This window comes from Ranitomeya variabilis, chromosome 6 (genome assembly GCF_051348905.1).
Source record: "Ranitomeya variabilis isolate aRanVar5 chromosome 6, aRanVar5.hap1, whole genome shotgun sequence".
In the NCBI taxonomy this organism is placed as follows: Eukaryota; Metazoa; Chordata; class Amphibia; order Anura; family Dendrobatidae; genus Ranitomeya; species Ranitomeya variabilis.
Genome location: NC_135237.1, coordinates 248,768,692 through 248,790,894, shown reverse-complemented (window position 1 = coordinate 248,790,894; position 22,203 = coordinate 248,768,692). Strand labels below are relative to the sequence as shown.

Genomic DNA, 22,203 nt, shown 5'->3' with positions numbered 1-22,203 from the left:
GGGTCATAACAGGACATTTATTCTGGGATATGGGCATTTGCTATTTAGCTGCGCCATGTCCCTTGTTTAGGGTACCTGCCCCCGTATTATCCTTTCCTCTCTCCCTTGATTAGGTAGTGGGAGAACAGAGGAAGGGGAGGGGGAAGGGGTGGTTCACTTTCACTCTCCAGTGTGGGACATTTGTTTGTGGGCATTTTGGGGATATAGGTTCCAGCATTTCCAGACATTTCATCTTTGTGTATTACTGTATGATGTTAAGGATGTTAAACTTCACGTTTTAAGGAATAATATTGATTAAATAAATATTTGTGATATTTTTTCATCAATGCTCCGCTTCTTTCTATGGTTTGAATATAGAACAAACATAGTACAAGTATAGCAGAGCAGGATCAAAACAATGTAATTACAATATTTACAGTATTAACCCCTTCCCGACCTTTGACGCATACGCTGCGTCATGAAAGTCTGTGCCTTCCCGACCTATGACGCAGCGTATGCGTCATGGAGGGATCGCGTCCCTGCAGATCGGGTGAAGGGGTTAACTCCCATTTTACCCGATCTGCAGAGACAGGGGGAGTGGTGCTTCAGCCCAGGGGGGGTGGCTTCACCCCCCCGTGGCTACGATCGCTCTGATTGGCTGTTGAAAGTGAAACTGCCAATCAGAGCGATTTGTAATATTTCACCTAAAAAACTGGTGAAATATTACAATCCAGCCATGGCCGATGCTGCAATATCATCGGCCATGGCTGGAAAACCTGAAGTCACCCCCCCCACACCCACCGATCGCCCCCCCAGCCCTCCGTTAGTCCTCCGGTCCCCTCCGTCCGCCTGCCGGCTCCCCCGTCCTCCTGTCCGCTCCCTCCTTGCTCAGGATCCCCCCCCCTGTGCTCCGATCACCCCCCCTGTGCTCCGATCCACCCCCCCACCACCCCTTCATACTTACCGATCCTCCCGGTGTCCGGCCGTCTCCTCGCTGGGCGCCGCCATCTTGGAAAATGGCGGACGCATGCTCAGTGCGCCCGCCGAATCTGCCAGTCGGCAGATTCCTTACAGGTACATTTTGATCGCTGTGGTAGGTTCTATCACAGCGATCAAAATAAAAAAAATAATAAATAACCCCCCCCCCTTTATCACCCCCATAGGGACAATAATAAAATAAAGAATTTTTTTTTTTTTTTTTTCCACTAGGGTTAGGGTTAGAACTAGGGTTAGAACTAGGGGTAGGGTTAGGGGTAGGGTTAGGGTTAGGGGTAGGGTTATGGCATGTGCACACAGAGCGGATCGGCCGCGGATCCGCAGCGGATCGGCAGCGGATCCGCAGCGGATCGACCGCGGATCCGCAGCGGATCGGCAGCGGATCCGCAGCGGATCGGCCGCGGATCCGCAGCGGATCGGCCGCGGATCGGTAGCGGATTGGCCGCGGATCCGCAGCGGATCGGCCGCGGATCCGCAGCGGATCGGCCGCGGATCCGCAGCGGATCGGTAGCGGATTGGCCACGGATCGGCAGCGGATTGGCCGCGGATCCGTAGCGGATTGGCCGCTGCGAATTCGAAGCAGTTTTCCATCAAGTTTACAGTACCATGTACACCTAAGGAAAACCAAATCCGCTGTGCCCATGGTGCGAAAAATTCCGTGCAGAAACGCTGCGTTGTATTTTCCGCAGCATGTCAATTCTTTGTGCGGATTCCGCAGCGTTTTACACCTGTTCCTCAATAGGAATCCGCAGGTGAAATCCGCACAAAACACTGGAAATCTGCTGTAAATCCGCAGGTAAAACGCAGTGCCTTTTACCTGCAGATTTTTCAAAAATCGTGCGGAAAAATCTCACACGAATCCGCAACGTGGGCACATAGCCTTAGGGTTAGGGTTGGAATTAGAGTTAGGGTTGGAATTAGGGCTAGGGTTTGAAATAGGGTTAAGATTAGGCTTGTGGTTAGGGTTACGGATAGGGTTAGGGGTGTGTTGGGGTTACAGTTGTGGTTAGGGTTGGGATTAGGGTTACGGTTGGGATTAGGGTTAGGATTAGGGTTGGAATTAGGGTTACGGGTGTGTTGCGGTTAGGGTTGTGGTTAGGGGTGTGTTGGGGTTAGGGTTGTGATTAGGGTTATGGCTACAGTTGGGATTAGGATTAGGGGTGTGTTGGGGTTAGTGTTGAAGTTAGAATTGAGGGGTTTCCACTGTTTAGGCACATCAGGGGTCTCCAAACGCAACATGGCGCCACCATTGATTCCAGCCAATCTTGCATTCAAAAAGTCAAATGGTGCTCCCGCCCTTCCAAGCCCCGACGTGCGCCCAAACAGTGGTTTACCCCCACATTTGGGGTACCAGCGTACTCAGGACAAACTGGGCAACAACTGTTGGGGTCCAATTTCTCCTGTTACCCTTGCAAAAATAAAAAATTACTTGCTAAAACATAATTTTTGAGGAAAGAACAATTATTTTTTATTTTCACGGCTCTGCGTTGTAAACTTCTGTGAAGCACTTGGGGGTTGAACGTGCTCACCACACATCTAGATAAGTTCCTTGGGGGGTCTAGTTTCCAAAATGGGGTCACTTGTGGGGGGTTTCTACTGTTTAGGCACATCAGGGGCTCTGCAAATGCAATGTGACGCCCGCAGACCATTCCATCAAAGTCTGCATTTCAAATGTCACTACTTCCCTTCCGAGCCCTGACGTGCGCCCAAACAGTGGTTTACCCCCACATATGGGGTATGAGCGTACTCACAACAAACTGGGCAACAAATATTGGGGTCCAAATTCTCCTGTTACCCTTGTGAAAATAAAAAATTGCTTGCTAAAACATCTTTTTTGAGGAAAGAAAAATGATTTTTTATTTTCACGGCTCTGCGTTGTAAACTTCTGTGAAGCACTTGGGGATTGAAAGTGCTCACCACACATCAGATTAGTTCCCTTGGGGGTCTAGTTTCCAAAATGGAGTCACTTGTGGGGAGTTCCTACTGTTTAGGCACATCAGGGGCTCTGCAAACGCAACCTGATGCCCGCAGAGCATTCCATCAAAGTCTGCATTTCAAAACGTCACTACTTCCCTTCCGAACCCCGACGTGTGCCAAAACAGTGGTTTACCCCCACATATGGGGTATCAGCGTACTCAGGAGAAACTGGACAACAACTTTTGGGGTCCAATTTCTCCTGTTACTCTTGCAAAAATAAAAAAATTCTGGGCTAAAAAAATATTTTTGAGGAAAGGAAACACATTTTTTATTTTCACGGCTCTGCGTTATAAACTTCTGTGAAGCACTTGGGGGTTCAAAGTGCTCACCACACATCTAGATAAGTTCCCTTGGGGGTCTAGTTTCCAAAATGGAGTCACTTGTAGGGAGTTCCTACTGTTTAGGCACATCAGGGGCTCTGCAAACGCAACCTGATGCCCGCAGAGCATTCCATCAAAGTCTGCATTTCAAAACGTCACTACTTCCCTTCCGAACCCCGACGTGTGCCAAAACAGTGGTTTACCCCCACATATGGGGTATCAGCGTACTCAGGAGAAACTGGACAACAACTTTTGGGGTCCAATTTCTCCTGTTACTCTTGCAAAAATAAAAAAATTCTGGGCTAAAAAAATATTTTTGAGGAAAGGAAACACATTTTTTATTTTCACGGCTCTGCGTTATAAACTTCTGTGAAGCACTTGGGGGTTCAAAGTGCTCACCACACATCTAGATTAGTTCCTTGGGAGGTCTAGTTTCCAAAATGGGGTCACTTGTGCGGGAGCTCCAATGTTTAGGCACACAGGGGCTCTCCAAACGCGACATGGTGTCCGCTAATGATTGGAGCTAATTTTCCATTCAAAAAGCCAAATGGCGTGCCTTCCCTTCCGAGCCCTGCCGTGCGCCCAAACAGTGGTTTACCCCCACATATGGGGTATCATCGTACTCAGGACAAACTGGACAACAACATTTGGGATCCAATTTCTCCTATTACCCTTGGGAAAATAAAAAATTCTGGGCTAAAAATCATTTTTGAGGAAAGAAAAATTATTTTTTTATTTTCACGGCTCTGCGTTATAAACTTCTGTGAAGCACCTGGGGGTTATAAGTGCTCACTATGCATCTAGATAAGTTCCTTGGGGGGTCTAGTTTCCAAAATGGGGTCACTTGTAGGGGAGCTCCAATGTTTAGGCACACAGGGGCTCTCCAAACGCGACATGGTGTCCGCTAACGATTGGAGCTAATTTTCCATTCAAAAAGTCAAATGGCGCTCCTTCCCTTCAGAGCCCTGCCGTGCGCCCAAACAGTGGTTTACCCCCACATATGAGGTATCAGCGTACTCAGGACAAATTGGACAACAACGTCCGTGGTCCAGTTTCTCCTTTTACCGCTGGGAAAATAAAAAAATTGTTGCTAAAAGATCATTTTTGTGACTAAAAAGTTAAATGTTCATTTTTTCCATGTTGCTTCTGCTGCTGTGAAACACCTGAAGGGTTAATAAACTTCTTGAATGTGGTTTTGAGCACCTTGAGGGGTGCAGTTTTTAGAATGGTGTCACTTTTGGGTATTTTCAGCCATATAGAACCCTCAAAATGACTTCAAATGTGAGGTGGTCCCTAAAAAAAATGGTTTTGTAAATTTTGTTGTAAAAATGAGAAATCACTGGTCAAATTTTAACCCTTATAACTTCCTAGCAAAAAAAAAAATTGTTTCCAAAATTGTGCTGATGTAAAGTAGACATGTGGGAAACGTTATTTATTAACTATTTTGTGTCACATAACTCTCTGGTTTAACAGAATAAAAATTCAAAATGTGAAAATTGCGAAATTTTCAAATTTTTTGCCAAATTTCCGTTTTTTTCACAAATAAACTCAGAAATTATCGACCTAAATTTACCACTAACATGAAGCCCAATATGTCACGAAAAAACAATCTCAGAATCGCTAGGATCCGTTGAAGCGTTCCTGAGTTATTACCTCATAAAGGGACACTGGTCAGAATTTCAAAAAACGGCAAGGTCATTAAGGCCAAAATAGGCTGGGTCATGAAGGGGTTAACAAACATTGACATCGTTACAAACAGTATAAATAACCAATATCCCACACTGATATATAAATAAACCTCAACAACATAAATTCAACAAATTCTCCATATGGGAAGGAGAAAAACAGAGGTATCCACAAAATAATAAAATGTACAATATTTTATTAGAAATTTTTTTTTTATAAATACATTAAAATTTGATTTAACAGTGGATTCAATCAATACAAAGGGAATCTCAATTAAAAACAAGCAGCAATGGGCAGAAATGAGAAATGAAGACACTGCATAGCACCTGAACTATATGAATATTCCAATATAATTGTGACCTTCTATACCCCAATATTAGGTAATCTATAATAATTGCAGTGAAATACCAAAATGCTGCAGACCTATAATGATCCAAAAACATGTGAAATAACAGCAAATGCAATTATATGGGATTAGCTAGGGGACTGATCATAAGACATTAAAACTGAACCCAAGGTGTGAGCAAAATGTACAAAAATCGCGAAAAAGTGCAAAGTTCTAAAGATCAATGGTCATGAGTAGATCCACTGATCACTTTTAAAGCAAAAAATCTGTACCTTTAGTTAAATGCACCTAAGACCAAAAAGAAAAATGTGCTAAATACGTGTCACAAAATTTAAAGACCTATTTGAATTGCTCAACCAGAGCCAGGGTGGCGGCATGGGCGCAGCATGTGCATTTCCTGACATAACATGTAAGTTACACTTACTCTATATAGATTTGGCTCTGGTTGAGCAATTCAAATAGGTCTTTAAATTTTGTGACACATATTTAGCACATTTTGCCTTCTGGTCTTAGGTGCATTTAACTAAAGGTACAGATTTTTTGCTTTAAAAGTGATCAATGGATCTACTCATGACCATTGATCTTAAGCACTTTGCACTTTTTCGCGATTTTTGTACATTTTGCTCATACCTTGGATTCAGTCCTAATGTCTTATGATCAGTCCCCTAGCTAATCCCATATAATTGCATTTGCTGTTATTTCACATGTTTTTGGATCATTATAGGTCTGCAGCATTTTTCTATTTTCACTGCAATTATAGGATTACCTAATATTGGGGTATAGAAGGTCAGAATTATATTGGAATATTCATATAGTTCAGGTGCTGTGCAGTGTCTTCATTTCTCATTTCTGCCTGTTGCGGCTTGTTGTTAATTGAGATTCCCTTTGTACTGATTGAATCCACTGTTAAATCAAATTTTAATGTATTTATAAAAAAAAATTCTCTAATAAAATATTGTACATTTTATTATCTTGTGGATACCTCGGTTTTTCTCCTTCCCATATGGAGAATTTGTTGAATTTATATCGTTACAAACAGACAGACAGGAACCCTTTTTATAGGTACAGACAAAACAAATGGAAAATCATCGTACTTCATAATGAAACAAAAACAATTGTTAACAGCACTTAAACAACATACAAACAGACAAGCCAGAGACAACAAAACAAATAACAGATACTTTCTTTTACCTGAGGGCTTTCCCGTTAGAAATCCCCAAAGACTGACTCTAGAAAGCCTCCTTTCCCGGAGTGAAAACTGTATGAGTAATAAATCTACTCACTTACCCGGGATCTGGTTTTCTGTTCAGGAGGGAGGCAGTCAATTGTTCAGTCTAAGATGAATGTCGAAGGAGAAATTATATCTCGCTGGGGCCTCCAAGTTGTTAGAGAAGGGATTTCCAGCCTGCTCAGGTGTTCTGTCTTTTAGGTACCTAAGCGATGAAGCAATAATCAGACACACGCTCGTTGTCTGTCCAAGTAGTCTCATGCTCTTTAATTTTCAGGGCTGGGCTTTTAAAGCCCCAAGATCAAATGGAAATATAGAGTTACATAATAAATTGGCAAGGATATATATATATATATATATATATTATACAATGGGTTGTCGGACACATCCTGGAATACAAGATAAATTAGATGAAAGAATGTGGGGGTACTTTGCACATGTCTGTGTTTTATGAGATTCTGGCTGAGCACTCAGGATTTTGGGGTGGATTTGGACAAGAACAGACATCAATAATCTGGACAAAAACAACAAGATGTCCTTGGTAATTTCTGGGAATTATTGACCACTGCTATGTGGAATGTGTGGGAAATCGTGCTAAAAGACTCAGATGATAACATTGCACAATACTTGTTTTTCTGTTATTTTTCTGATATTAAAAAGATGAAGATTAACCATTTCTTTAACAGATACCTCCAGGGCTTTGCACCCATGCGCTCTACAGCACCATTCTGGTAAATTGTCCTCATGACTTGCATGCAATCTGTCTGAAGGTTCTCTAATTGTTGTTTGACAGAAACATCATTTAGTACATAGATTACATGCATATCCAACAATATCTAAATCTTCTGCATCATAAGGAGTGTTAGATTGTCATATATATGAAACGAAGTTTCCAGAACTCCAATAAATAACAAAACACATTTAGGCTGGTTTCACATTTGTGGTTGTGTATGCAGTGTTTCTTCCGCAATTATCCGCATGCGTCGTGTATTCCTATATTTAACATTAGGGACGCAAGTGTCTGCGATCGGTTGTGTATTGCTGCGTTTGACGACACATGCGTCGTTTCGTCATCTGCGGTTTGGCGCGGTAAACGCTACATGTAGCAATTTTAGAGGTGTCAATTTGACGCCCAGAAGCGTATGCGGTTGTTAGTGGAAGAAATGCGGCAAAAAAACGCATTGCTGTCTATGTGAACGCATGCGTTCGAAAGGATGTGCGTTTGTGAATGCATGCGTTGCACCACAGGAAAACATGTCTAGACACTGATTAGCCACCCCCACATACAAACTGATAAAAGGAGGGAGTGGACATTTGCACGTCACTACACAGCAGACTGGGAAGCAGACCAGACACAGGAAAGCACCTTGGAGGAAACAAGACTCTGAATAATGTGAGTATATCAAAGCCATGTCTTTATTTTCTATTTTCTGTCTCTTAATGTCCTAATTTTTGCCATTTTTTTTCCTTCTGCATGCATCAGAATGTCTTCTTCTGAGGAGCAACGTCCTGGGCCTGCACAAGCAGAACATGTCAGTGAAGTGAGTATTCACCTCCTCAGATTGGTAAGTATTCACTGTCACAGCTACACATGACAATTTTTTTTTCCTTTTTTTAAGAGCACTTCTGCCACTGCGGCAGAGGCTGAGCAGGAGCAGCGGGGTCACGGTCGGGTGGCAAGGTGGCAGCGTGTACGTATACGTGGATGACTGTTTATTGTATCCTCACTTTACTCTTGGATGTTCATTTCTTTACTTTCCTCTTTCTTTCCCTTTTTCTTCTTGACTCCTTTTGTTTCTTGACTTTCAATATTCATGCCAGTTTTCTGTCTCTGTTTTCTTTCTTTTCCTTATGTTAATGTATCCAACATTAATGTCTTTATTCATTTTTTAGGTTCCAGAACGGGATGAGGACCTCATTGAAAATGACCTCCTTATCTCCCTGGTTCATGAGCGAGTCCTGTTGTGGGACACCCGGGTTCCGCAGCACTCGGACAACGTGACGATCCGGCGACTATGGAATGAGGTGGACAAAACAATGTGGGATGGCTGGGACAATGCCCCGACTCGGGTCCGAAATGCATATTCTAAGTATTGCAATGCAGTGTGATGCAGCAGTGACCTTGGCCGTGATCACACAACTGTGTGTGATGAGAGAAACTCTCAGGAGTTTCTCTCATCACACACAGTTGTGTGATCATAGCCAAAAGTCCATTGTCTAACCATTCTTTTTTGTTTTTTCAACAGTGCTCAAAGTCAAAACACGTTGGCGTTCGATGAAGGATCGCTTCAACAAGGACCTTCGTCAAGAGAGCCGGGTTCCTAGTGGTTCTGGAGCAAGGATCAGAAAATATAAATACCACTGCATTCTGGCATTTTTGAGACCAGTCCTTGCCCAGAGAACGTAAGTATTTTTTTGGTGTATTAGGTTGTGTTGTATTGCCTTTATCTGTATGTTTCTATTCCACAGGAGTTGGCGCTTAACTTTTGTAAATGTTTGGTAGTAATGTGTTTTTTTCTTCTTTTTTCACAGCACATGGAGCAGCACTCTTGACCCTGGTTCTGGAGCGGTCCTTCATCAGACAGCCACGGACCCATTCCAACCATCCAGCAGCGCTGCAGCAAGTGGGCCTACCACACAAACTGGAGACCAGGAAGCTGGTCCATCAGGTGTTCCCCTTTCCCAGTCCTCTGGACCCTGGCATGGCCTTCCGCTCCACCACGATCAGGGTGGATAAAAATCAATGGTTTTTTTTAAAAAATTTAAAAAAAAAAAAAAAAAAAAAATCGGATTTTTTTGATTTAAATCGGATTTTTTTTTATTTAAAATCGGATTTTTTTTCAATAAACTGCTTTTTGAGGAAAATATTTTACCATCCAAAGGTTCTTCCATCATGAGATAAAGCTGAGTTGTTTAACTCAGTAGAATAAAGGCTGTATATGTGTAACATTCACAATGCCATGCTCTTCCAGAGGTTTCTGTAGGATTAGTGGGCAGTTTCTCTCCTATATTATCACAGACGCTCGCTTTACTTACGCAGTTCTCAAAACTGAATTTGACTCCGCAGAGGTCCCAGCCTCTTCTTCACGGCAAAAATGTTACAACATGAACAGAGTTGAGAAAAAGACCTTAATCCTATTGTTCTACAAACCTATGAATACAGAATCAACCCCTTCAGTGCCAAGTCCAAGAAGTTAGACAATATATTTCTGATTGTTTGGAGTGGAATAGATCTGCACAACACAAGAAGAATGTGAATCTAAGTGTGAGGAGGAGGAAGGGCAAGCAGACAAGAAAATGAAAGTGAAACTTTGAGCACAATACTGCAGCATAGCCACAGACAGACAAGTCTGAATCTGTTTGTGTGTACGATACGATCTGAGGTTTATTACATTCTTTCCTTATAATGGCAGCAGGCCGTAAAAGAGACCCAGTTTGGGAATATTTTAATGAAGCTCCTTCACCTATCGGTAAGGCAGGCATGCGTGCAAAATGCAAACGATGCAACAAAGATGCAAGGCCTTGTGGCGGGAATGAGGCAACATCATGAGAAGTGCGATGATGAAGATGACCAAAGAAACACTTCTGAACAGGCAGGATCTTCAGGTTGGTAAAGATTTTTATTGAATCCTATTTCTAAAGACTGAACTGTCATGTGTGAGAAAAATTATATTTCTTATTATTACTGCATGTTACTGTCATTTGGTACAGTTATGAAGAAAAACAAATATTCCTTTTGGGGCAGGGGCAGTGATGTGTTGTGTACAATAAGCAGAAATTGTATAAACAATAAAATAACAGCATTGACTTTTTTAGTTTAGGGGAATTCATGGATTCTGGAAACTATCCACCTCCAAGATCACCATCATCCTGTTCTACAGTTTCAGAGTTATCCATCCAGGATAGTGCTTCATTAGCAGCAGCATCATCATCAGACACCCACAGCCACATATCACCATCACCCAAAAGGAAGAAAAAACCTTTACCTCCTGGAACCACCATAGATAGGTTTGTGATAAGAACTAGCAGATTAGAAAAAGAGTTGATTGATGAAAAAATTGCCCATTTTATTTATGCAATGAACTCTTCTTTCCGTCTGACTGAGAACCCACATTTCATTAATATGGTTCAGTCACTGAGACCAGGATACAGACTACCCAGCAGAGCTGATGTTGCAGGGAAACTGCTGGATCAAGTGTATGACAGAGAAATGGAGCAATGTGCAACAGCTCTGGAGGGTAAAATTGTTAACCTAAGTATTGATGGGTGGAGTAATGTCCACAATGATCCTATTGTATGTGCTTGTATAACAACAGAAGAAGGTAAAGTCTTCCTTGCACAAACAACTGATACGTCAGGAAATGCACACACAGCAGAATACTTACAAGAAGTGGCAGTAACAGCTATAACGACATGTGAACAAAAATTCAAATGTCTAGTACGCAGTTTGGTCACTGACAATGCTGCAAAAGTATCCAAGATGAGAAGAGATTTAGAAGAGCAGGGAGGGAATACAAAGCTGCTAATAACATATGGTTGCAGTGCTCATTTGCTGCACCTCTTAGCCAAAGACTTAAGTGTTCCAGAAATAAAGGCTAATGTTGTTGAAATTGCGAAATACTTCCGTAATAATCATTTTGCTGCAGCAGCTCTGAAAAGGATGGGTGGAACCAAGCTAACGCTCCCACAAGATGTTAGATGGAACTCTGTGGTGGACTGTTTTGAGCAGTATATCAAAAACTGGCCTATTCTGATGACACTTTGTGAAGAAAATCGAGATAAAATAGATGGCACTGTCACGGCCAAAATCCTCAACATTGGGCTTAAGAGAAATGTTGAACATATGCTGAGCTTCCTGAAACCCATCTCTCAAGCTTTAAACAAAATACAGAAAAATAGCTGTTTTATTGCGGATGCTGTTGAAATTGGGAAGGAACTGAGTGAACACTTAAAAACAGAACTACACATGGACAGAATTAAATTACAAGCAGTAAACAAACGAATGGGACAAGCACTGACTCCAGCTCATTTTTTGGCAAATATTGTCAATATCCAATATCAGGGTCAAAACCTAAGTGCTGAGGAAGAGGAGTTAGCTATGACATGGGTATCCAGCAATCATCCATCTTTAATGCCAACTATAATAAACTTCAGAGCTAAGGGGGAACCATTCAAGAAATATATGTTTGCTGAAGATATTTTAAGGAAGGTCACACCAGTAAACTGGTGGAAGTCACTTAAGCGCTTGGATTTAGAGACTGTTCAAGTAATGATTTCACTTTTAACAGCAGTAGCTTCTTCTGCAGGCGTTGAAAGAATATTCTCTTCCTTTGGACTCATTCATTCTAAATTGAGAAATCGGTTGGGACCCAATAAAGCAGGAAAGCTTGTTTTTCTTTTCCAGATTATAAATAGGAACAAAGAAGAAGATGATGATGAAGATGACGACAAGTGAACTACAGAGGACAGCAGGGACAGTAGTATTTAAGTTTTTCATGTGTCGGCTGGGCTGACAGTCTAAGTTTCTTAAAATATATATATATTTTGTTTAGCCAAATTAGTTAACAAACATGGATGTTTGTTTAAGCAAATAACTTATGCTGTAATGTTGTTATTGTTTCAGTTGAATAAATCTATTTAAATTGTTATTAAGGTCAGGATTATTTTTCTCCTTCCTAAGTACAACAGAACAGTGGTGTCCAAATATGAATGATTAACCCATTAAACTGGGGAGAAAAAAGTAATATAAAAAGTGATTCTAAAAATCTTCATCTACTTGCATGTTAAAGTAGCAAGAACTAGTTTAGGTAGAAACTTTGATTTAAATCACTGATTTAAATCAAGCCTTACTGACTAGTGATTTAAATAATGATTTAAATCGTGATTTAAATAAGTTAGATTTAAATCAAATCCACGCTGACCACAATGCAGCAGGACCCAGGCATGGCCTTCCGCTCCACCATGCAGCAGCAGGACCCTGGCATGGCCTTCCGCTCCACAACCATGCCACAGCAGCAGGACCCTGGCATGGCCTTCCAACCTCCAACCGCAACCATGCAGCAGCTGCAGCACAAAGACCCTGACAGTTCAGCCACTATGACCAGGCCACAATAAATGAGCCCGCCGAGGCTCCCAAGACCGCAGCGCCGATCCCAAAAAGGGAAACAAAATAACAAACAAAGGACAATCTCAATTCCTCCCAATGTGTCTGTAATGTCAGGTTTGTCTCACTCTTCCAGTGTGTCTCTGCCCTATCGTGCATCAAGCCCCATCCCCGAACTCCCAGACCCCATTACTTTAATTGCCCCTTTTTCTGCCACCCCTGCGTCGTCCACATTAAGCCAGGCCTCACAGCTACACACACCCCATTTCCCTCACTCTACCCCAAGCAGGCGTAGTTTAATTTGTTAAAAATAATGTTTTTTGCCCCAATAATGTTTGGTTAATTGTGTATTTTGCCGCCGGCAACACACACAGTGCACCAAATAAAACACTGCGCTGCACACTTTATTTTTTGGCCAACTCATAACTCCAGTAGTTATTAAGGAGAACACTGCACCTTTGTGTGTTTGGTATAGAGCTATGAGGTGGCCAAAAAAAAATAATAACAAAATTACTTGTATTTTCTCCATAATCTCTTCAGTCTGATTAATTCTGTGTTGCAGACTGAAGAGAAAATGGAGGTAATACAAAGCAGAACTATATTCAACAGGTCATGTGTCATAAATAGTGAGTTCATGATGCACAAAACTCTGCATCATGAACTCATTATATATCACACCTGACCTGGTGAGTAGAGAACTGCCTTGTATAACCTCCATTTTTTTCTTCAGTGTACGTAATCTATTTCACACAAACCGAAGAGACGATGTAGGTCATACAAGGCATATCTATAACTCACCTGGACAGGTGTCAGAAATAGTGAATTCATGAGGCTGTTATTTTTGCCTCATGAATTTATTATTTCTGACACCTGACTTGATGAGTGTAGATCTGCTCTTTATTATACCTCCATCTTCTCTTCAGTCTGCGTCCAATAGATACTGCAGAATAGAATCTGGACGTAATGACATCAACTACCTTTCCACTATCAACATAAGTGGTTTTTAGAGGAAATACATAGGAGACTGGGTCAAGATAGCAAAACACGAATTTTATTGACAAAAATTATTATTAACATTTAAAACATAACTGGTACAGGCCAAAACCCAACAGGAAATTATACACAATATTGTCTTGCTATTCCACACATCCAATATCAGAAATAGGCAGCAAATTGGTCCCGCATGTGGCCAACTTCAACAGTTGACCGCAGCGGGTGATGCTGGTAATCTGGCAATGGGTTTGCAACAGGTTCATCCAGGTCAATGTTGGGTCGCTCCTTAGCCATTGTGTAATTGTGGACAACCACACAGGCTTTGACCACCTCTTCGACTGTGTCCATTTTTAGATTAATGGCTGTCGCAAGAATGCGCCATTTTGAGACAAGAATCCCAAAGGTGCACTCCACTGTTCTTCAGGCCATGGTCAGTCTGTAGTTATAAATCCTTTTAGTGTGGTTCAAGTCCCGACTGGAATATGGCTTCAGTAGGTTTTCACACATCTCAAAGGCCTCATCCCCAACCATAACAAATGGCATCGGTGGGCCTTGAGTGTTGGGGAGAGGTCGTGGCAGTGGAAAATTAAAATTTCTTCCATACACACATCGGCCGATATCCGAGTTTTTGAAAGTCTGAGTCATTCCCACGGCCAAAAGCTCCAATGTCCACGGCGATGAAGCGACAGTCCGCATCTGCTATTGCCAGGAGCACAACTGAAAAATATTTTTTGTAGTTGAAGTACTCCGATCCAGTTCTGTCGGGTTTGATAATGCGTATGTGCTTTCCATCCACCGCTCCCAAACAGTTGGGGAAATCACACACACTCCAGAATTTTTCAGCAATTTGAATACACATGTCCTCCATGGGTAAAGGTATAAACTCATCCCGGAGAACATTCCACAAAGCCCGGCAGGTGTCCGCAACTATTCCAGACAGGGTGGAAATTCCAAGCCGGTACTGAAAGTGGAGGGATGATAAGCTCTCTCCGGTTGCCAGAAATCTGAAATAAAAATACAAAAATAAATTTACAATCAATTCCATTTATGGTGGTGTTTAGCTAAAGACCTAAAGGAAAATACAAATACATGGAAGACCAATAATAATTATGACTGGCATTTGTTTAGAATTATTACGTACCTTAATGTACGGAGCTCGGTGTCCTGTCTCTGGATGGCTCCTTGGACACGACCAAGCAATTCCCAGAAAGAGTCTTGAGACATCCTGGTATATTCCCGGAATTTGTCCAGATTGGCATTAAGTTCGCCATATAGCGTGTGGTAGGCTCCACGGCTCTCCCGGAGTTCAATAATGGGATGTCTCCAAAAACGCACACGCCTTGTCCTTCTCGGTCATTCTCTATTTATTTGTTGCTCCCAAGCAAACACACAGGGCAAGAAACAGCTTGATGCTTAAATCCAGGTTGAAATAAAAGCTCTCCATGCGAAGATCCATCATGACACAGGATACAGTAGCAAACTGAAGAATTCAGCAGTCCAAGGGTCTATATATAGATATCCCATAATACATGCCCACTGTAGTCCTATTGGCGATGTCTGTTTATCTAGATTTTGTTTCTGTTAAATTTTTCACCATGCGTACAAAAAACACAATCGCATGCAAAAAGCATGGAAAAGCGTGAAAACGCCGCATTTTTTAAACGCATGCTTTAACGTAGGAGTCTAAAAAAAAAACGCTGCGTTTGTACGCGTTTTAAAGTGGTTTTTCCTTCATTTGTGGTTGCAGATTAAACGCTGCGGATTCTAACGCAAATGTGAAACTAGCGTTACAATTCTTTACTTTTAACCTGGGAAAGAATTATTTTTTTTAACTTTTTTCTTTAGAGGACATTAGCGTGCAATCCCGTGATCACTTGCTCTTTATACCGCAATATCATAGTACATGGTGTAAATTATGGTTACAAAGGAATACCAATATAACAGGCCCCTTGGCTGCTATGATACCCATTAGCACCAGCAATCACTTTAAATGCCGATAAGTGAATGACCGCAGCATCTTAATAGTTATTTATCAGCGATATACAGGTCCTTCTCAAAAAATTAGCATATAGTGTTAAATTTCATTATTTACCATAATGTAATGATTACAATTAAACTTTCATATATTATAGATTCATTATCCACCAACTGAAATTTGTCAGGTCTTTTATTGTTTTAATACTGATGATTTTGGCCTACAACTCCTGATAACCCAAAAAACCTGTCTCAATAAATTAGCATATTTCACCCGTCCAATCAAATAAAAGTGTTTTTTAATAACAAACAAAAAAAACATCAAATAATAATGTTCAGTTATGCACTCAATACTTTGTCGAGAATCCTTTGGCAGAAATGACTGCTTCAATGCGGCGTGGCATGGAGGCAATCAGCCTGTGACACTGCTGAGATGTTATGGAGGCCCAGGATGCTTCAATAGCGGCCTTAAGCTCATCCAGAGTGTTGGGTCTTGCGTCTCTCAACTTTCTCTTCACAATATCCCACAGATTCTCTATGGGGTTCAGGTCAGGAGAGTTGGCTGGCCAATTGAGCACAGTAATACCATGGTCAGTAAACCATTTACCAGTGGTTTTGGCACTGTGAGCAGGTGCCAGGTCGTGCTGAAAAATGAAATCTTCATCTCCATAAAGCATTTCAGCCGATGGAAGCATGAAGTGCTCCAAAATCTCCTGATAGCTAGCTGCATTGACCCTGCCCTTGATGAAACACAGTGGACCAACACCAGCAGCTGACATGGCACCCCACACCATCACTGACTGTGGGTACTTGACACTGGACTTCAGGCATTTTGGCATTTCCTTCTCCCCAGTCTTCCTCCAGACTCTGGCACCTTGATTTCCGAATGACATGCAAAATTTGCTTTCATCAGAAAAAAGTACTTGGGACCACTTAGCAACAGTCCAGTGCTGCTTCTCTGTAGCCCAGGTCAGGCGCTTCTGCCGCTGTTTATGGTTCAAAAGTGGCTTTACCTGGGGAATGCGACACCTGTAGCCCATTTCCTGCACACGCCTTTCCACACCAGACTCAGTCCACTGCTTCCTCAGGTTCCCCAAGGTCTGGAATCGGTCCTTCTCCACAATCTTCCTCAGGGTCTGGTCACCTCTTCTCGTTGTACAGCGTTTTCTGCCACATTGTTTCCTTCCAACAGACTTACCATTGAGGTGCCTTGATACAGCACTCTGGGAACAGCCTATTTGTTGAGAAATTTCTTTCTGGGTCTTACCCTCTTGCTTGAGGGTGTCAATGATGGCCTTCTTGACATCTGTCAGGTCGCTAGTCTTACCCATGATGGGGGTTTTGAGTAATGAACCAGGCAGGGAGTTTTTAAAAGCCTCAGGTATCTTTTGCATGTGTTTAGAGTTAATTAGTTGATTCAGAAGATTAGGGTAATAGGTCATTTAGAGAACCTTTTCTTGATATGCTAATTTATTGAGACAGGTTTTTTGGGTTATCAGGAGTTGTAGGCCAAAATCATCAGTATTAAAACAATAAAAGACCTGACAAATTTCAGTTGGTGGATAATGAATCTATAATATATGAAAGTTTAATTGTAATCATTACATTATGGTAAATAATGAAATTTAACACTATATGCTAATTTTTTGAGAAGGACCTGTACAGGTGCTTCTCACAAGATTAGAATATCACCAAAAAGTTAGATTACTTCAGTTCAATATAAAAAGTGAAACTCATGATATAGAGTCATTACAAACTGAGTAATCTATTTCAAGTGTTTATTTCTGTTAATGTTGATGATTATGGCTTACAGCCAAAGAAAACCCCAAAGTCATCTCAGTAAATTCGGATAATTAACAAAAAGCACCTGCAAAGGCTTTTTGTGCGTTTAAAAAATGTCCCTAAAGGTACCATCACATTAAGCGACGCTGCAGTGATATAGACAACGATGCCGATCGCTGCAGCGTCGCTGTTTCGTCGTTGTGTGGTCGCTGGAGAGCTGTCACACAGACAGCTCTCCAGCGACCAACGATGCCGAAGTCCCCGGGTAACCATCGGGTTACTAAGCGCAGGGCCGCGCTTAGTAACCCGATGTTTACCCTGGATACCAGTGTAAATGTAAAAAACAAAAACAAACACTACATACTTACATTCCGGTGTCTGTTGCGTTCCCCGGCGTCTGCTTCCCTGCACTGTGTAAGCGCCGACCGTAAAGCAGAGCGGTGACGTCACCGCTGTGCTCTGCTTTACGGCCGGCGCTGACACAGTGCAGGGAAGCGGACGCCGGGGGACGCGACAGACACCGGAATGTGAGTATGTAGTGGTTTTTTTTTTTACATTTACACTGGTAACCAGGGTAAACATCGGGTTACTAAGCGCGGCCCTGCGCTTAGTAACCCGATGTTTACCCTGGTTACCAGTGAAGACATCGCTGAATCAGCGTCACACACGCCGACTTAGCGATGTCAGCGGGTGATCCAGCGACGAAATAAGGTGCTGGCCTTCTAGCTCCGACCAACGATGTCACAGCAGGATCCTGATCGCTGCTGCGTGTCAAACACAATGATATCGCTATCCAGGACGCTGCAACATCACGGATCGCTATCGTTATCGTTGTTAAGTTGTTCAGTGTGAAGGTACCTTTAGTCTGTTTAAGTAGACTCTACAATCATGGGGAAGACTCCAGATGTCCAGAAGGCAGTGATTGACATGCTCCTCAAGGAGGGAAAGCTACAAAAGGTCATTGCTAAAGAAGCTGGCTGTACACAGAGTGCTGTATCCAAGCATATAATGGAAAGTTGAGTGGAAAGAAAAAGTGTGGTAGAAAAAGGTGCCCAAGTAATCGGGATAACCGCAGCCTAAGGATTGTTAAGAAAAGGCCATTCAAAAATTTGGGTAGATTCACAAGGAGTGGACTGCTGCTTTAAGAGCCACCACACATGGACATATTCAGGACATGGGCTACAAGTGTCTCATTCCTTGTGTTAAGCCACTCATGACCAATAGACAATGCCAGAAGCGTCTTAACTGGACCAAGGAGAAAAAGAACTGGACTGTTGCTCAGTGATCCAAAGTGTTGTTTTCAGATGAAAGTAAATTTTGCATTTCATTTGGAAATCAAGGTCCCAGAGTCTGGAGGAACAGGGGAGAGGTACACAACACAAGCTGCTTGAGGTCTAGTATAAAGTTTCCACAAACAGTGATGATTTGGGGAGCCATGTCACCTGCTGGTGTAGGTCCACTGTGTTTTATCAAGACCAAAGTCAGCGCAGGTGTCAACCAGGAAATTTTAGAGCACTTCATGCTTCCCTCTGCCAACAAGCTTTTTGGAGATGGAAATTTCATTCTCCAGCAGGACTTGGCACCAGTCCACACTGCCAAAAGTACCAATATCTGGTTTAAAAACAACAGCATCACTGTGCTTGATTGGCCAGAAAACTCGCCTGACTTTAATATCCCATGGAGAATCTATGGGGTATTAAGAGGAAGAGGAGAGGCACCTGACCCAACAATGCAATTGAGCTGAAGATGATTGCCTCCATGACACGCCGCATTGATGCGGTAACTGATGGAAAAGGAGCCCCCTCACCAAGTATTGAGTACATTTACTGAACATACATTTCAGTAGGCCAACATTTCGGATTTTTAAAATCATTTTTCAAGCTGGTGTTAAAGTATTCTAATTTACTGAGACTTTTGGGTTGTCATTGGCTGTAAGATGTAATCATCAGCATTAACAGAAATAAACACTTCAAATAGATCACTCTCTTTGCAATGACTCTACATAATGTATGAGTTGCATTTTTTGTATTGAATTACTGAAAAACTAACGTTTTGATGCTATTCTAATTTAGTGAGAAGCACTTGTAGATCTGCCAATTCTCGTGTTACAACTGGCAATCTGTTCTCTTCACAGATGACAGCAGATTCACACCGACTATGTGACAAACACGGAAGTCTGGAGAGGTCATAAACAGAGCAGGTGTGTTACATTCAGGCCTGTGTAGTTTGCAAGCAAAACCTTTGACTCCCCGACTCCCTCTTAAATGCTTCACTACTGAGCACGCACAAAGTGTAGAACAAATTCATCTCAACTAAAAGCAGAGATCCATAGATCGGGAACAGAATAGACATTTATAGGGCATTTCATAACTTTCCCAAATATTTATGAAAGAATATTCAGCACATACTGCATTGAATTACTGTACTCCATTTATTATATAGCTTAGGAATCCGAGTCGGTCCATTTTATACTGACTTCAATGCCACCAAAATAGAAGCCGACTGACTCATACCTGGCTACTTTGGCCTTGACAGTTGTGTGTGGCTGCAGAAGATCTGAGGAGTGCATAACTATAGATTAGCCGGAGTGCATACCTATTAACTGGCCCAACATAACGTCACATGTGCATCACGCCACAATGATAGTGTCAGCTCAAGCCAGTTAATCAAAAGAGGCAGCATGTCATCAGGTAAGGCTTAGGCTACTTTCACACTAGCGTCGTGCACTGCATGTCGCTATGCGTCGTTTTGAAGAAAAAACGCATCCTGCAAAAGTGCTTGCAGGATGCGTTTTCTTCTCCATAGACTTGCATTAGCGACGCAGTGCCACACGTCGCAACCATCGTGCGATGGTTGCGTCATGTTGCGTTGGTCCGTCGCTACCAAAAAACGTTGCATGGAACTCCACCCCCACCTCCCCACACCTCACAATGGGGCAGTGGATGCGTTGAAAAACTGCATCCGCTGCCCCCGTTGAGCGGCGCTTGCACAGTATGCGTCGGTACGTCGCATTGCGACGTGCGTTGTACGACGCTAGTGTGAAAGTAGCCAAAAAGGCACTACTCCATCTCCAGCGTCCAGAGACCACTGTTTGTTGTGGTGGATGGAGTGAGACGTGCAAATTAATTCACACTAGCTTTAGCCATGAAAGTTATGCTATCTGCAACATCATGACTGGTTTGAAAACGGACAAGGAATGTCCTGGTGAGGCATATCCTTGGATGTCATACAAACCTTCTCATGATAAAGTATAAGAATGAAATCCTCAGAGCCATTTTCAGGCATTAGAATGGTGACGTAAGTTCTTGGTTTCAGTTTGTGCAGGAAAATACCTGCACTCATGTGGCCAAAAAATGTGTAGGAATTGGGTTGATGTGATTGACTGGCCCTTATGTCCCCAGATCCAAAACTAATTGAGAACCTTTATAAAATATGCGTCAGTGCATCCAACACTGCTAAGTATCTCCACCACCTCACCAATGTTCTAGGAGGATATCCCCCAGGACACCATCCGTCTTCTCATGGAGGAGCAGATGCTATAGAGAGCACAAATAGGGCTATACCCACTACGGAGTCATATTATGCGTTTTTTGGGATGAAATTCGTGCATATTGGATTCATCTGTGATTTTAATTTTTTCTTTTGTTTTTTTTTTGAATAATTTGGAATCTTAGCCTCAATTGGTTGTTTTCTATTAATCTCATTTTCAACAAATTACACAATTTACTATATATCAGTAAAGATTTTCAGCCTAAATTTTTAGCTTATGGATATCCAATGTATAATTTGAAGGGAACCATACAGTGAAACAAATAATTATTTGATCCCTTGATGATTTTGTAAGTTTGCCCACTGACAAAGACATGAACAGTCTATAATTTTAAGGTTAGGTTAATTTTAACATAGAGATAGAATATCAAAAATAAAATCCAGAAAAATCACATTGTATAAATTATATAAATTTATTTGCATTTTGCAGTGAGAAGTAAGTATTTGATCCCCTACCAACCATTAAGAGTTCTGGCTCCTACAGACGCTCCTAATCAACTTGTTACCTGCATTAAAGACAGCTGTCTTACATAGTCACCTTTATAAAAGACTCCTGTCCACAGACTCAATTAGTCAGTCAGACTCTAACCTCTACAACATGGGCAAGACCAAAGAGCTTTCTAAGGATGTGAGTGACAAAATCATAGACCTGTACAAAGCTGAAATGGGCTACAAAACCATACGTAAGATGCTGAGTGAGAAAGAGACAACTGTTGGTGTAATAGTAAGAAAATGGGAGAAATAGAAAATGACTGCCAATTGACACCGATCTGAAGCACCATGTAAAATCTCACCTCGTGGGGTATCCTTGATCATGAGGAAGGCGAGAAATCACCCTAAAACTACATGGGGGAACTTGTTAATGATCTCAAGGCAGCTGGGACCATAGTCATCAAGAAAACCATTGGTAACACATTACGCCGTAAAGGTTTAAAATCCGGCAGTGCCCGCAAGGTCCCCCTGCTCAAGAAGGCACATGTGCAGGCCCACCTGGTTTGCCAATGAACACCTGGATGATTCAGTGAGTGATTGGGAGAAGGTGCTGTGGTCGGTGAGACAAAAATTGAGCTCTTTGGCATTAACAACTCGCCGTGTTTGGAGGAAGAGAAATGCAGCCTATGACCCAAAGAACACTGTGTTTCTCTGCTAAAGGGACAGGATTACTTCACTGCATCAGAGTGGCAACCTCCTTCCATCTGCCAGCACATTAAAAATGGGTCGTGGCTGGGTCTGCCAGCAAGACAATGACCCAAAACATACAGCCAAGGCA

At 42.1% G+C, this 22,203-nt stretch overlaps 1 protein-coding gene across 3 annotated transcripts in view; it reads right to left on the bottom strand.

Annotated features, from left to right (window-relative positions):
• The window catches only part of EPB41L4B (erythrocyte membrane protein band 4.1 like 4B), a 1,243,532-nt gene that overhangs the window by 1,204,204 nt on the left and 17,125 nt on the right, over nucleotides 1–22,203 (bottom strand). The window contains exon 2 of one of the 3 annotated variants that reach the window (XM_077269580.1): nucleotides 6,592–6,737. The exons of the other annotated variants lie outside the window; for them this stretch is intronic. The gene's annotated coding sequence lies outside the window, so the exon portion shown is untranslated. The remainder of the gene's footprint in view (nucleotides 1–6,591; nucleotides 6,738–22,203) is intronic. 3 annotated transcript variants of the gene reach the window in all.